Genomic DNA, 13,633 nt, shown 5'->3' with positions numbered 1-13,633 from the left:
ACAGCTTATTGATACTAAAAGTACAAAAACAATTTCCAGCGTGAATCACTTTATCTTGATTATGAATTAGAGGGTTAAGGGGGGCCACCCGGCAATCTGTCAGGGGCCACATCTGGACCGCAGTCCGTAAATTGAGTGTCACTGCTCTGGAAGCATAACTTTAATACAAATAACCTGACTATTGCTCTGTACTTTTGTCCTTTACATCCTGGACGAAACATGAGACTGAACTTTAAACCCTGCACATGCAGACGAATCCCTCGTCTCTTCCTTCCTGCAGTTTCTGTGTGAATTTGTGTCATAATCTCGACAGAAATTCTCCTCTTTGCCAGATGCTGTCGGTCACTGCTTCCAGGTCACGTCAGCGATCTAGGAAGTGAAGCGGAGCTACTCACTCGAAGTCCCCCCAGGTAAAAAACGAGCTGCAACTAAGTGAGTAAAATGTAAATGTGAATGTCCTGACGGTGGGCGAATTTAATCTGCACTCTGCTCTGGACAGCAGCGTCGGATAAGTGAGTAAAATGTAAATGTACTCCGTGTTTGTTGGTTGTGGTGTGGGTGATCCAGGAGCTCTAATGTTGTTCCTATTAGAAGTCGCTCTGGTTCAGGGAGGCAGCTACTAGCAAACGCCTAAATTACTCATTTAAAGTCCCTTTTTTACTGGTAAATTGTAAAGTTGGTGTTCCAGCAACTGGAGCTCATTCTGCATAAAAGCCTCGGCTGAATTTTTGCACAGCGACACAAAAACATGTTTGTATATTTTAGCTAAATGTGGCGCGTCCGATGTTTACAAGTTTGTCTCCTTAGAAATCAGAGACTCGTGCTGGAGCAGCTCGAGCAGCCTCGTAATCACTCACTCCTGCATCGGTGTGCAGGAGGAGAGGGAGGGAGCTGTGCTGCTGTCAGAAGTTATCCGTTATCTATTTTCATCGCGAGAAAATGCACTTGTGGCGTGAGAGTGTGTGAAAAGTGCCAGTTGCACGTGTCTCACGGTCAACACGAGAGTTGGCTGTCAAGTTACTCTATTCATTGAAAGTGTGCATGAAAACGCAGTTACTGACCTGAAAGACGCCAAAATGCCACATACACACGAAACACAATGCAATCATTGAAAATTTAGAATAAGCAGGACTATTTTAATCAGGCATCACTGACGTCAGGACGTTATTACAAAAAGGAGTCGTATGACTGTTTTCTGTTGCATCTGATTTTGAAATTAAAAAGCTATTGAATTTCTGGCAGTGAAAATTTCTGCATTAAAATTACGTCATGAGCTGCTTTCTGACATCGGCGTTGCTTGACCAACGTGGCATAACTTGACTGACTGGATGTTGGTTTGACTTTTCTCGTGGGTTCCCAGATGTTTACTCGGAATACCGTTAACTTTGAACAACCTAAAAATATATTAGTTGAATTTTATATGTCATATTTTAGCATTTGAATTTAGCCTATCGTAACTGAGCAACTTGATATTATATATATATAATTTTTTTTTTAAACGTGATTTTTTTAAATTTGCATTTGCAAACAATGAAAAATAAAGATGAAATTGAGTTACTGAAAATTTAAAGAACTGAATTCTGAGGCACAAAAATTCAGAAATTCAATGGCTTTTTTTTTTTTTTTTAAGATTTTTTTGGGGCTTTTATTGCCTTTAATGGACAGGATAGTTTAAGCGTGAAAGGGGGAAAGAGAGAGGGGTCGACATGTAGCAAACAGTCAAGGCTGGAATCGAACTCGCGGCCGCTGCGGCGAGGACACAGCCTCTGTATATGGGCCGCAGCTGCTCTATCCACTGAGCTACCAGGCGCCCCAATTCAATGGCTTTTTAATTTCAAAGTCAGATGCAACAGATTTACTTGCATGGGTCTGGTTTAGGCACAAAGACCACTCGGCTGAAGTGAGGAAAAGATTCACCACAATCTCATCCGCCTGATGTTCTGCTCACTGCAAAAGCTTGACACGACCTCTGCTGAGAGGAGACGGACCGTCACCCTGCAGCTGCAACATAGCGGCCTGAACTCGGCCTGCACAGACCTCCCAACGTGCTCAAACGTTATTATCTGATTTTTGAAAATTAAACTGCCTAATTAAAAACATCAGTGAGGCATCTTGTTTCTGTTTAAATCACTGCTGCACATAAACTTCCTCTGTCACTGATGGTGTAACGAGATCTACTGTACCGTCAAACCATATTATCAGCTGGCGAACACGCTCTCAGCTGTATTGTTACCACAGCAACAGATGCAGACAGGTTAACGGACAGCCTGAACACACAAATCCAATCTGGCCTCGCTGATAATAGAGCGGACGGTCAAACTGATGTGTTTCATTCACATCTGCGTAGATTTACTCTTAACTTCATTTAACTTTGTGTGCTGCTTTGTGACAAACTGTTTCCTGTGTGATTAAATTCAAGGTTTAAACGTCCTAGTTTTCGTGACATTCAGAGTCTCTCTGTGCACAAAAATGACTCATCTGTAAATGTTTATATTCTGCAGTAATAAGGCGAGAGGAAAAGGTCATTTAAGTGTCTGTGTGCTGCATGTTTAAATTTAGGACCTAGTGTCAGCAAATGCTCTAAATGTTCAGACTATTAAACCCTTTAAGACCTGGATGGACGGTTTTCTTTTGCTGCGTTCAGACGCCTTTCACAAGTATTTAAACCTCTGACTCCTGACAAAACTGGTTTTGATAGCTTTTAAAAATTAGGAGAAAAACATAATGAGCAACTTGGCAAGAAACAGCACGCAAATTGCAAAAAATCTGTAAAAGGCGACAAAACAAAATGACCACGGAATATTATTAGATATTATCAAAAAATAGGGAAAATTCTAGAAAAAGGAATTAATAATTGTTATAATTATATGTTTAAAATCATGTTACAGAAATATTGGAATACATATATATGCAAAATATTACTGTTTGTGTTTTTTTATGCATTTTTTGCATATTTGTAGATAATTTGCTTAGAACTTTTTATTAAATTCTTGGTAATTTATTTTGCTTACTTTCAGGAAAATTTAAATTATGCTGCACATAGTCTTTATTTGTAGAGAAAATGAGAACTTTTTTATTTCTAGTTTTTGGTAATCAAATAAATTAATCATTTCCGTTGGGATTGTTAAATTAGTCTGCTGTTCAAAAAATAATAATTGTTGAATTAATTGCAGAAAAAATAATTGATAGGAGATAGTGGGGGTTTCTGTGTTTTTTTTTTAACAGAGCTGCCGCTGTGTTTCCTGCTAGCTTAGCGCGACAGAAAGCAGATAGCCAAGATAGGTAAAGACATACTTTCGTTTTTTCTTTTCTAAAATCACCAGTAAAATCCACAGATATTGCGTCCAATCAAATTGCCTCTTTTTCTCTCACTCACACCTCATTGGCTGTGAGTGGTCCCGCCTCCAGCAGGAAGTAGGCCACAATAAGAAAGCTCTGCACTCTCCTACAGTGACTTTAAAGTTCAGCCGAGAGTCAGCTGAAAGCTTTCACATGTAAAGTGCAGCTCTCCTGTTTTGTCGGCCCTGCAGGCTGCGGGGGCCGGAGGAGGGCCCAGGCGGGGCCGGACTGGGCCGGCCTGCTGGGCTGCTGGGCTACCGGCCGCCCACGGAGAGGCCTGGCCGGGTGGGCGTCATCTATGGAGCGATTGATCCCAGCCAGGACAAAAAGTCCCCCTGTTGTCCTGCTGGACCGGCAGCAGCACACAAAAGTGCTCAGAGTCACTTTGTACTGCAACAACTACTACTACTACTACTACAATATTTAAAAGTAGTCATTGTTACTGCTGATACAGTACTACTGCCTTTTTACCAGAGAGCTTACAGTAAAAGATAGAGCTGCTGCTCATTTCATACAAACCACTATAACAGTACTTCTATCTAAAATAACAATAATAATAATAATAATAATAATAAATGTTACAATCTTTAAAATCTACATTTAAACTACTACTAATTGATTACTTAATATATGAATAATTGTCATTAATTAAAGCATATAAAAATACTTATTAATACCACTTACACTAATACAGTTACTAAAAGTATAATTTACTACTGATAATATAATTATAATGTAACTGAAATTGTTTGTTATGGAGAGGGGGCTGGACATGAGTGGATGATCTCTCTGCTCCTTTTTTGACATTATTATAATCATTAACATTATTAACATTATTATTATTATATAAATCAAGGGGGGAAATGATAGGGGATAGTGAATATATAATAAAATAAATAATAATAATAATTTTAAGGAATAATAAGAAATGTCAATAAACAATAGTAATAACATTACTGAACGTTTAAAATATTTTATTTTTCATTTTTGATGTTTTTAAGAATTTGCAAATTTTCTGTTTATTCTATTTGTTATTTATCAGTTTTTACCTCTTTATTTTTTTACATGTTCAAAATAAATCAAATTATTACTGCTCTAATACAATTACAGTTATTAGAGCAACTACTACTGATATTATTCCTACTGCTAAAATTTGCTCAGGAGTATTTAAGGTTTTATTTCAACCAAACCAGAGTTGGTGTGTGAGCTTCTGTCGACTGAATGAAGTGTGTTTCAAGATAATGAAATTACTGTTTATAAAAATGGAGTCTGGGGGGCTTAGTGATGGTAATTTTGGGGGTGTTTCTGGTAAAAAAAAACAACAAACTAATAATCTGAGCCTGTCAGTGACAAAAACAACCATTTTTAGAGGATGCAAACAGACGATGCAAACTTATTCTGAGTCGTTACATTGCAGCCTGTTTCGCCACTGTCTCGCTCAAAACTGTACCAGTTTCAAAAGTGTCTGTTCCCATGAACACGTAGACACAAAAACAAGGGAAAATAGAGTCCCGGTTGAAAAATAACAATCCTGTGCTTGAACTTTTTAAAGAGGTCACAGCTGTTATGTTTTCCTGTAATCATGGAGCTTGGTCTGATGTGTTCATAAACTTATCTGCGAACGTTAGCTGTTTACGAGAAGTTTCCATTGATGAGCGCCGCTGCGTGAGACAACTGTGGAAAATGTGCAGTGAAACTTTAGACTGTGAGGAGTGTTGTAGTACCGTATGACTTTCTCCAGTCTTTCTCCTTTGAAGTCCATGCAGGCGTGCTGGGGGGGCGGCTGCTGCTGTGGGTTCAGTGTGGAGGTGTTCGCCTGGAGAGGGTGAAAGGTCACAGCTACAGAGCGCGCATCTTTCGCACTTTATCATCCCAGCTGAGCGGCGGCGAGGTTGAGCTCTTCATCGGCGGCTGAGGAGAGAGTTAAAAGCAAAGTACCTGTAGTTTTTTGGTGGTGTAGGTTTGTTGCTGACTTTTAGGCACTGAGGGAGTTTTGGAAACTTTTGGGCCTGAAACTTAGTAAACAAACATTATTTACTGCAGAGGTGCATTGTTGCCAAATATAATACCTTTTTTTGTAGGTTTACAGGTACACCAGAAATCAGAAATTTCACTGAGTAACAATATGTATAGTTGTGTTTTTTGTTGAGGATCTGAAGAAGTTTTCTGATCTTGCTGAAATGATTTAAAAACCTGCATCCACAGATTCAGCCTTGTCTGAATGATTAAAGGGTTCATACACATTTTCCAGGACTTTTCCAGGACTTTGAGCAAATTTTCAAGACCATGCATTCTCTGATACTTCTCATCAATTCATTTTCATCACTATATAGAAGTTTTTATCAAATATGTATTATTTCCAAAAATAATTAATTCAGAACAGGATTAAAACTGAATATTTACATTTCTTTTTAAAGAAAATAACCAACAATTATACCATTCATCACAGCCAGAAACTGCAAAAAGTGAAATTATTGTCTGAGTTTCAAATTTCTGACAGTCCTTGAAGACATCATCTGTTATTCTTCAGATTTGTGACACAAAATTTCATGACCTTTCCAAAACTTTCAGCGTATATTTAATTTTACAAGATTTTTTTCAGGCCTGGAAGTTGCTATTTTCAAATCCCATGTCTTTTCCAGGTTTTTCATTACTATATGAAACCTGTGATTATTGCAATAATGAATGCACCAAACTACCTACTGGGAGACTGTACACCAATAAGTAGGCCGGTAAACTCACCTGGAAAAACACAAATATTGCAATAATACTGAGTTGAAAACCTCTAAAGAAGTAAAAATCAAAGGCATAAAAAATAAGCCCAAACATAAGCACTTGAGGATACACGTGAGGTCTTGCAAAAAAGTAAACAAAGCATCTAAAACAAGTATCTGTGCATGTTTATTGAGCTGCTTTAAGATAACGAGTTTTGTTTGACCTTCATTCAGGCTCCTCTGTGAAACCAGCTGCTACAAAATTAATGATTTTTCCCACAAAACATAGAAAGGTCTTCTCACTAAGCTGCGTTTTTTATTTTTATTTTTTATCACCGAGCTCAGCCGGGGGGACATAGAAAGCACAGACAGGGATCAGGACGGGAAACAGTTTTCTTAGGCCTGTTTTGGGCTCTTTTTTCTATCATTTATGATGATATTGTGGTCACCAAACTTAAATCACCACCTCCTGGTTGTATGCCTCCTCGTACCCGTTAAGTCGCACTCACGGTTTACATCCATGTCTATGAAAACATGGACGCTTCACACACTTCTTCTCCCTGCCAGCAGTCTAAACTTTTTTTTAGCACTAGGAGGAGACTTACATTTTTTATTTTGACTTTATTTTTAAATTTGACTTTTTTTATTTTGTATTTATTGAACAAGTTTTTTTTATTTTTGGCAATTTGTTTGTTTTTTTCCCAATTTTTGGCGATTTTTTAAGTAACTTTTTTTGTGCTAAATTTAAAGAAATTCCTTTAAAAGAAAAGTGTTTTGGAGATATCAGAATCAATAGATTTCCATGACAACCTTAAGGCAAATTTTCAAGACCATAAATTCTCTAAAACGGCCATTGATGCTTCTTATCAGTTATTATTTATTATTATATAATAGCTTAAAAAATAATGAATTCAGACCAGGATTAGAACTGAATATTTAAATACATAAATATATATAACTTACAACTGCCAATTTTTTCCTTAAAGTTTTTTTGGCCATTTCCTTTTTCCTTTAAAAAAAATTGGCAATTGTGATATTCCCTCAAGGTGACAAACAGCCCGAAAACTGCATAAAAACTTCAACATTAATAAAAAGAAATTAGACTGAACCAAAACTCTAAGACGCAAGCTGTAATAAACATAAAAAAATCCTATATGTGTTTCACTGATGGCATAAAAAAGCCTTCACAACACAGCTGATTAAACATTAAAAAGACCAGTTTTGCATCAACAGAATGTACTAATATGTACATTTTAGCAGTCACAGATAAAATAAACCCTTCTTACTTTCTCACAGACGCCGTCCGTCCTCCTCGTCTGACAGCAGCATCTGTCGGAGGCCGCAGATGTTGGTGCGTCTGGGAAAATGAGATTTCGCCGTAATTAGTGCGGTTAGTGACACTTCACTCTGTAGTGCTGTATCCACTGCTTTCTCATCTTACGGTAATTACCATCATAATCCATCATTAACCACATCATAGACCTACACTACTGCTCGCAGCCACTCATTGATTTTTAATGATTAATAATGCATGTCCATGATAAGCATACTGTCTCCGCTCTCTAATCTACATGTTGAGAGCATAAATGATACAAGCACTGCACTGAGAAATGCATACATTATTGATTTTTTTAAACAGACTCTGTTTGGTTTGTTATTTTTACTCTCAGCCATCACATTTCAACTCATCCTTTCCTGATCACAGTGATTGATACAATATAAAAAGCATCTGTGGTGCAGAAAAACACCACCAGCCTGCAGCGTCCCTTCTTGCTGAGACTCTTTTGGCTTCCTCCAAAATCATGTTTGGCTGGTGAGACGGTGAAAGGCTCTGGCAAAAATCTGGAAGGCACCGAGCATTGTGACCGGTGGATGGAAATGTTAATTTCCTCCCTTGATAATGATGCATGTCGCTTCCAAATGTGATTATACAAACAGAATGGTGTGTAACACGCTTTTAATGTGCTTAAGATGTTTTGAAATACATTACCATGCTTGCACACTGTGAAATGTAAAGACCCTGGAGAAAAACCTTGAAGGTTTTTCAGATTTAAAAAAGAAGAGAGACCCGGGATGGTTCCCTGAGGAACCCCGGGATTAAGGATTTAGTGTAAAATAAACCTAATTTGTGACATTTAAGAGCTCTTGTGGGATTTATTTTCCAGTGAGGAAGGTGATTATATTGTCTGTTTGGTCATTAGATGATGGAATAAACAACAGTTGTTACATTAACCCTTCGAGTTTTTTTGCTTTGTGCTCTTCAAAATCAAACTTTAAGAAAGATCATACATGAATATTATTTTCCATTTTGATGGTTATTTATTTATTTTTTTTTTTACCAACATCAGTACCAATCGTAAATATCCAATGCTCATTAAATTTCAGAATATTAACAGTATAAATGCAAGGTTTTTGTCATGATGCCACTTTGGTTTTAGATTAAAAAAAACATAACACACACACAAATGAATGAAATGAACCATTTTCAATATACTACATCCAAAGTAGATTTCTTTTTTTAAAATCACAGCCTGAGATATGTCAATGATTAGCAGCAACACTGATTTTTATACATTATTTTTTGTGGAACCTGGATCAACATCAGTTTTGTTGTTTGTTTGTTCAGACACCTTTCTTTAGCATTTAAACCTCTGGAAACTTGGTTTGATTTCTTTTGGAAACATGGGAGGGCAACGAGCTACATTTGCAAATAAATAGTAAAAGGTGATAAGAAAATGACCTGAAAATTAGTCATGGGGTTATTAAATATGATCAATAAACAGGTAAAAAAATGTCCAGAAAAATATATTGATAATTCTTATAATTATATATTTAAAACTGATACAGAAAACAAATATCAAGTATATTTAATAATTATTTTTATTTAATTTTCAGCACTTTCTTGGGTAATTTTCTTGTTTGTTTTTACTGTTATTCTATTTTTTTCTCCCCATTTTTAGATAATGTTCTTGCAACTTTTTTCCTATTTCTTGTTAAAACACTTATAGCCTTCTTCCCACATTTACCTGGTAAACTCTGTGTGATATGCCGAATCATAAAAACCTTTGATTACCTCAACAACAGCCTCTGACCTCTCCCTCTCCTTTCGGTCCGGTGGAACAGCTCTGGTCACGGATGTGATGAAGCTCGTCCCTGCATTGAAACAAACATCAGTTCTCAAATAAGAAATCACAATGAGGTCAGTGTGGACAGGTAGGACTGCAGCTTCCTCACTTCACTGTGTAAACAGCGGCGAGGCTGTATGAATGCAGCCAGTGGGGTGATGCCAGAGCGACCATGACAGCTGTCTGCTCTTATATGTCTTAGTCTGCTGCACCCGCTTCACACTGCAGCGCTCATCCGGCTCTGCACACAGATACTGTTACTGTAAAACCAAACAGCTATCGGTACGAAGGACGGGGTGAATCTCAGATCAGTACAAGCTTTGTGATTTTAACATGGCCAATATATTTCCAACAAACGGCATCTTTTTCGTTGATTAAAACTAAAATAACATCCATAAGTACACATTTTGATTAATAACAACAACAACAAACAAACAGTCAAAAAAATGTTATTTTCAGTTACACCAATATAAAACTAATGATGCAATAATAATAAATGGGATTTCTGAAAAATAATAATAAATAATAAAATAAAATAAAATAAAATAAAATAAAATAAAATAAAATAATAAAAAAAAAATAATAATAAAATAAAAACTGTGTATTATTATGCTACGATGTAAAGTATATAAAAATAATATTAATATAATATTTCATTTTCTGCACTTTCTCAAGTTCAGTTTTTTGGTGCTTTTATTCTTTCTTCCATTCTTTTTTCTCATTTACAGATAATTTTCCTGCAATCTTTTACTAATTTCTTGTTAATTTCTTCCCACATTTTAAAATGAAATCAAGTCAGTTTGCTCCGATTTCAAGGGGTTAAAAGTACGGTTATTGTTCAGGCTGCCTTTATAAAAACTGAATTGATCACGAGAAAATTCAGCTTTGACTAAATGAGCTCCTTGGGAAACCCATGAAAGTAATGGATTAAGGATAATTTGGAGTATCGTACAAACACAACTAGGGGTGTCTTCCTTAACAATGTGCTAATAATGCTGTATAAACAGTATGGTACAAATTGTACAGAAATATAAGCGCCACATGGGAAATGTGTCGTGGTGACACGCAGCCCCTGCAGGATGTTTTTTATAATTAAAGTCAGCATGTGCGTTTTAAAATAGGCACAAATGTCGAAATCCAAAAAGAGAGTAAGAGGCATGCAGCCATGTGATATTCAGTCTGCAGCATCCTGCCAATAACATGACTCGCTGTGGTCTGCACTCTGACTCAGACTTGACTCAGGTGGTCCCGATCGCAGCGCTGCAGGGGGTCTAAGCGAGGTCGTCTGAGGGGGTTTTCTGGAACAGCGTCAGGCTCATCTTTAACCCTCGCCCCGCTCCGTTGTCTGCTCAGTTACACCTCACAGTTTAGTCATTTAGCTCGGTGGTCTCCTGCAGTTCGCCCTGCAGGTTTCTGTTGCAGGTTACTGCTAAAGCAGCCAGTTTCACTACCTTGTAAACACAGAGCGCCCCGAACAGTCAAAACAAAACAGGATGGTAGTCTGGGGCTTCAGCTCAGCAAGTTTGCTCTAATTTATCAAAAGTTTCAGGTCTATTTCAACAGTTTTCAGCCAATATATTTGTAAAGTACTGTATTGAATAGTCTACAACAGCACACACAATTATAGTTGATAGATGTTTTAGGATGTTATACAAAAAGGGATTTCTGCAACAGATATTTTTCTGAGTTCTGAAAAGGCTACCGCAAATTTTTTTGTTTTGTTTTTTTCAAAAACAACATGCTGCTTGAATGAGACATGGCAAAAAAAAATTAACAAAAAATGAGTACAAAGTTGCTAGAAAATTACATGACAATAAGAAAAAAAGAAGCTAAAAACAAACAAGAAAACAACAGAAAAACTGCTGAAACATTTTTTTAGGTAAGAATTCTTGCAAATTGTGGGATATTCTTGCCCAATTGGTCATTTCCTTTTTTTAACCCCAATATTTTTCGCTTAGTTTTTCAAAGGCTCATATAACGTTTAAAAGGTGTCTGAACGCAGCACAAGAAAACTGAAGTCAATCCATGTTTCAGAGAGACCACTGCTTAAGGCAGTGTTTAAAATATGTTTAAATTTAGTTTGACATTAACTAAATTACTATTTAACTATTTAACCATTAGCCATGTAAATTAAACTCAAAACCCAAAATGGGGGGACAAAAATGTGAGAGTATATCCTCCTGAGATCCTGCATCCTGAAGGACATAATATTTTGCGTTCACTGCAACTTATACTTCATTCTACCAAACTTAGACCTGTTGTCTTTGTTTGTGGACACGTTTTTGTGCCATGTGTTGGCAGCCACCTTTTGTATCTGCATGATACGTCGTGGACGTCGTCAGGTGAGAACGCGGACGGACAGAACTGTTTGTGGTGTTATAATACGCCGCTGGACAGTTGGACAGCATTATATGCGGACAGTCATTGCTGGACGGAAACATTTGCATCCGCATGATACGCATCTGGACGGCATCAGGTTGAAATGCTGCTGGTTACAAGGTAATACAAAGAGTATGAGGCGCCTACAGGGCGAGTAGGAGGAGGAGGGGCGGGGCCTGGTTCCAACAAACCCCAGACTTTCATGCGGGAGTCGAGTGTTCACTTCCTGTCTGAATGTGATATTTTTTTCCGACTGAATAAATGTTGCATTGTTTGCAAGCTTACTACTGCACATTACAGATTTTATTTTATTATATAAAGTAAATTAATTTATTTAAATACTTTTATTTAATTTAGTTAAAAATAAACCGAATGTCCTTATATGAGGACATCACTTTTTTCAAAAACTACTTATGACTCAAAAACAATGTGCAGTTATTTTACACTTATCAGGTCCAAATAGCTAGGGAAATTTAAAAATGCACACCAGAAAAATGCTTGTGTCGCACAAAAATAGAGTTTGTAAATTACAAAAATTCCTTGAGCATTGCTTGGTGCTCAAGAGTGATAAGCCACTTGCATGTCAAATCTTGAAATGGCAGTTGTGTGAGAATTTTAGGCTTACGTCGACCTTATTAGTGATGTTAAATGGCACATATCTTTCAGGGATGGACATTCAAGCCTTTTGTTGCTGAAAAAGTTCACATTTTCAAGAAAACAAGGCTATAAAGAGGATTGTGACCCTTTGGTTGTTGACTAATAAGTCAACCTCACTACACTGCGCTCCCCAAGGTGCTTTTGTGTAATCTAAACAGCTTATTTTGGCTCAGAAAGAGTCCCTGATTTCTCCAGAGAGTCCGGGGAGGAGCCGTCATCACCTTGATTCAACAGATCCTGCCGAGTCGCCTCCTCAGGGCGTCTGGCTCGCCTCTCCATCACAGCACAGTGAGGGGAAAAAGGAAGCTAAAAATAGCTGCTGGATGTATCTGGGCAGCGGTTGGCCGAGAGCAACTGATTAAAATAATAGTCATGCTTTTATATTGATGATCATTATGTAGAGTTAACAAAAATCAACAAAGCTGGAAAATTTTTGCTTCTAAAAAGAGCAAACAAAAGAACATTTAATTACATTTACTGATGTTTTTCAAACTGATTAGCTAAAGAACAGACTGTCCAGTGAAAAAAGTCACAGCTGATGTGTCTACAATGAGACAAATAGACATCTGAGTGTCCATATGTCCTGCCAAAGTGCCTACAAGCAAGACACAGACATAATAACACTATTTGTTCCAGTGAGTGGAAACATCTGCAGGTCAGCGCTGCAATTTTCAGAGACATGTCAGAGAATAAAGAGCCCGTCTCGCCTCGACCCTCGGTGTCATTTAAATTTAAAATGTGTAGCAGCTCGTGGTCGTGACACGCTCGAAATAAAACACTATTATACTGTTCATTATTAAGCGAGACAAAACAACAACAACGGCATCAACAGCAGAGGGGCTGGTGAAATTTCTCCACGGATATCAGACAGCCTGAGCGTGCCAAGACGGTTTTGATTTTATTATTTTTATATTTATATATATATTTATAATTTTTTTTTTTTTTTTTACGACAGCACATAGTCTAGTTTTTGAGGAAGCCTATTACTGTCCTCCCACTCACACCCATCAGTAGCAGGCGCACCACGACCTCAATAACCCTCCACACACTCATATAGAGACTGGCTCAGTCCATTTAAGACTCCATAAATCCACCAAAGCACTCAGAGCGCTACTGCCACCAAGAGGCTCACTTCACAAACTGCCTCAAAATGAATCAATACATTCAAGACACATCCTGCAACATCGGAAACATGGACTGTACTTGCTGTGTCAAGTGCTTCTGCTCCACTACATTTCAAAAAGTATTGCACTTTTTTCTTCACTACGTTTATCTGACAGCTGCAGTTACTCAACAGACGTTTCACATTTTAGCAAATACTACAAGCTTTAAAAATGCAATTCGCTTCTCATGAGCAATGGTGGAAGACGTGTTTTGAAAATGAAGTGAATAAAGCAATACTGCAGTATAAAGGTACTC

At 37.4% G+C, this 13,633-nt stretch overlaps 1 protein-coding gene across 1 annotated transcript in view; it reads right to left on the bottom strand.

Moving 5' to 3' along the window:
• LOC121962930 (NGFI-A-binding protein 1-like) overlaps nt 1-9,510 on the bottom strand; it is a 43,741-nt gene extending 34,231 nt beyond the window's left edge. Inside the window, exons 1-3 of the mRNA XM_088074604.1 lie at nt 9,127-9,510; nt 7,340-7,410; nt 5,064-5,250 (exon numbers count right to left, since the gene is read on the bottom strand). The gene's annotated coding sequence lies outside the window, so the exon portion shown is untranslated. The remainder of the gene's footprint in view (nt 1-5,063; nt 5,251-7,339; nt 7,411-9,126) is intronic.
• Nucleotides 9,511-13,633: the final 4,123 nt, after the last annotated feature.

The sequence above is a fragment of the Plectropomus leopardus genome, chromosome 24, assembly GCF_026936395.1.
Source record: "Plectropomus leopardus strain MGB_pleo_1.0 chromosome 24, ASM2693639v1, whole genome shotgun sequence".
In the NCBI taxonomy this organism is placed as follows: domain Eukaryota; kingdom Metazoa; phylum Chordata; class Actinopteri; order Perciformes; family Serranidae; genus Plectropomus; species Plectropomus leopardus.
This window is presented reverse-complemented; position numbering and strand designations above follow the sequence as displayed.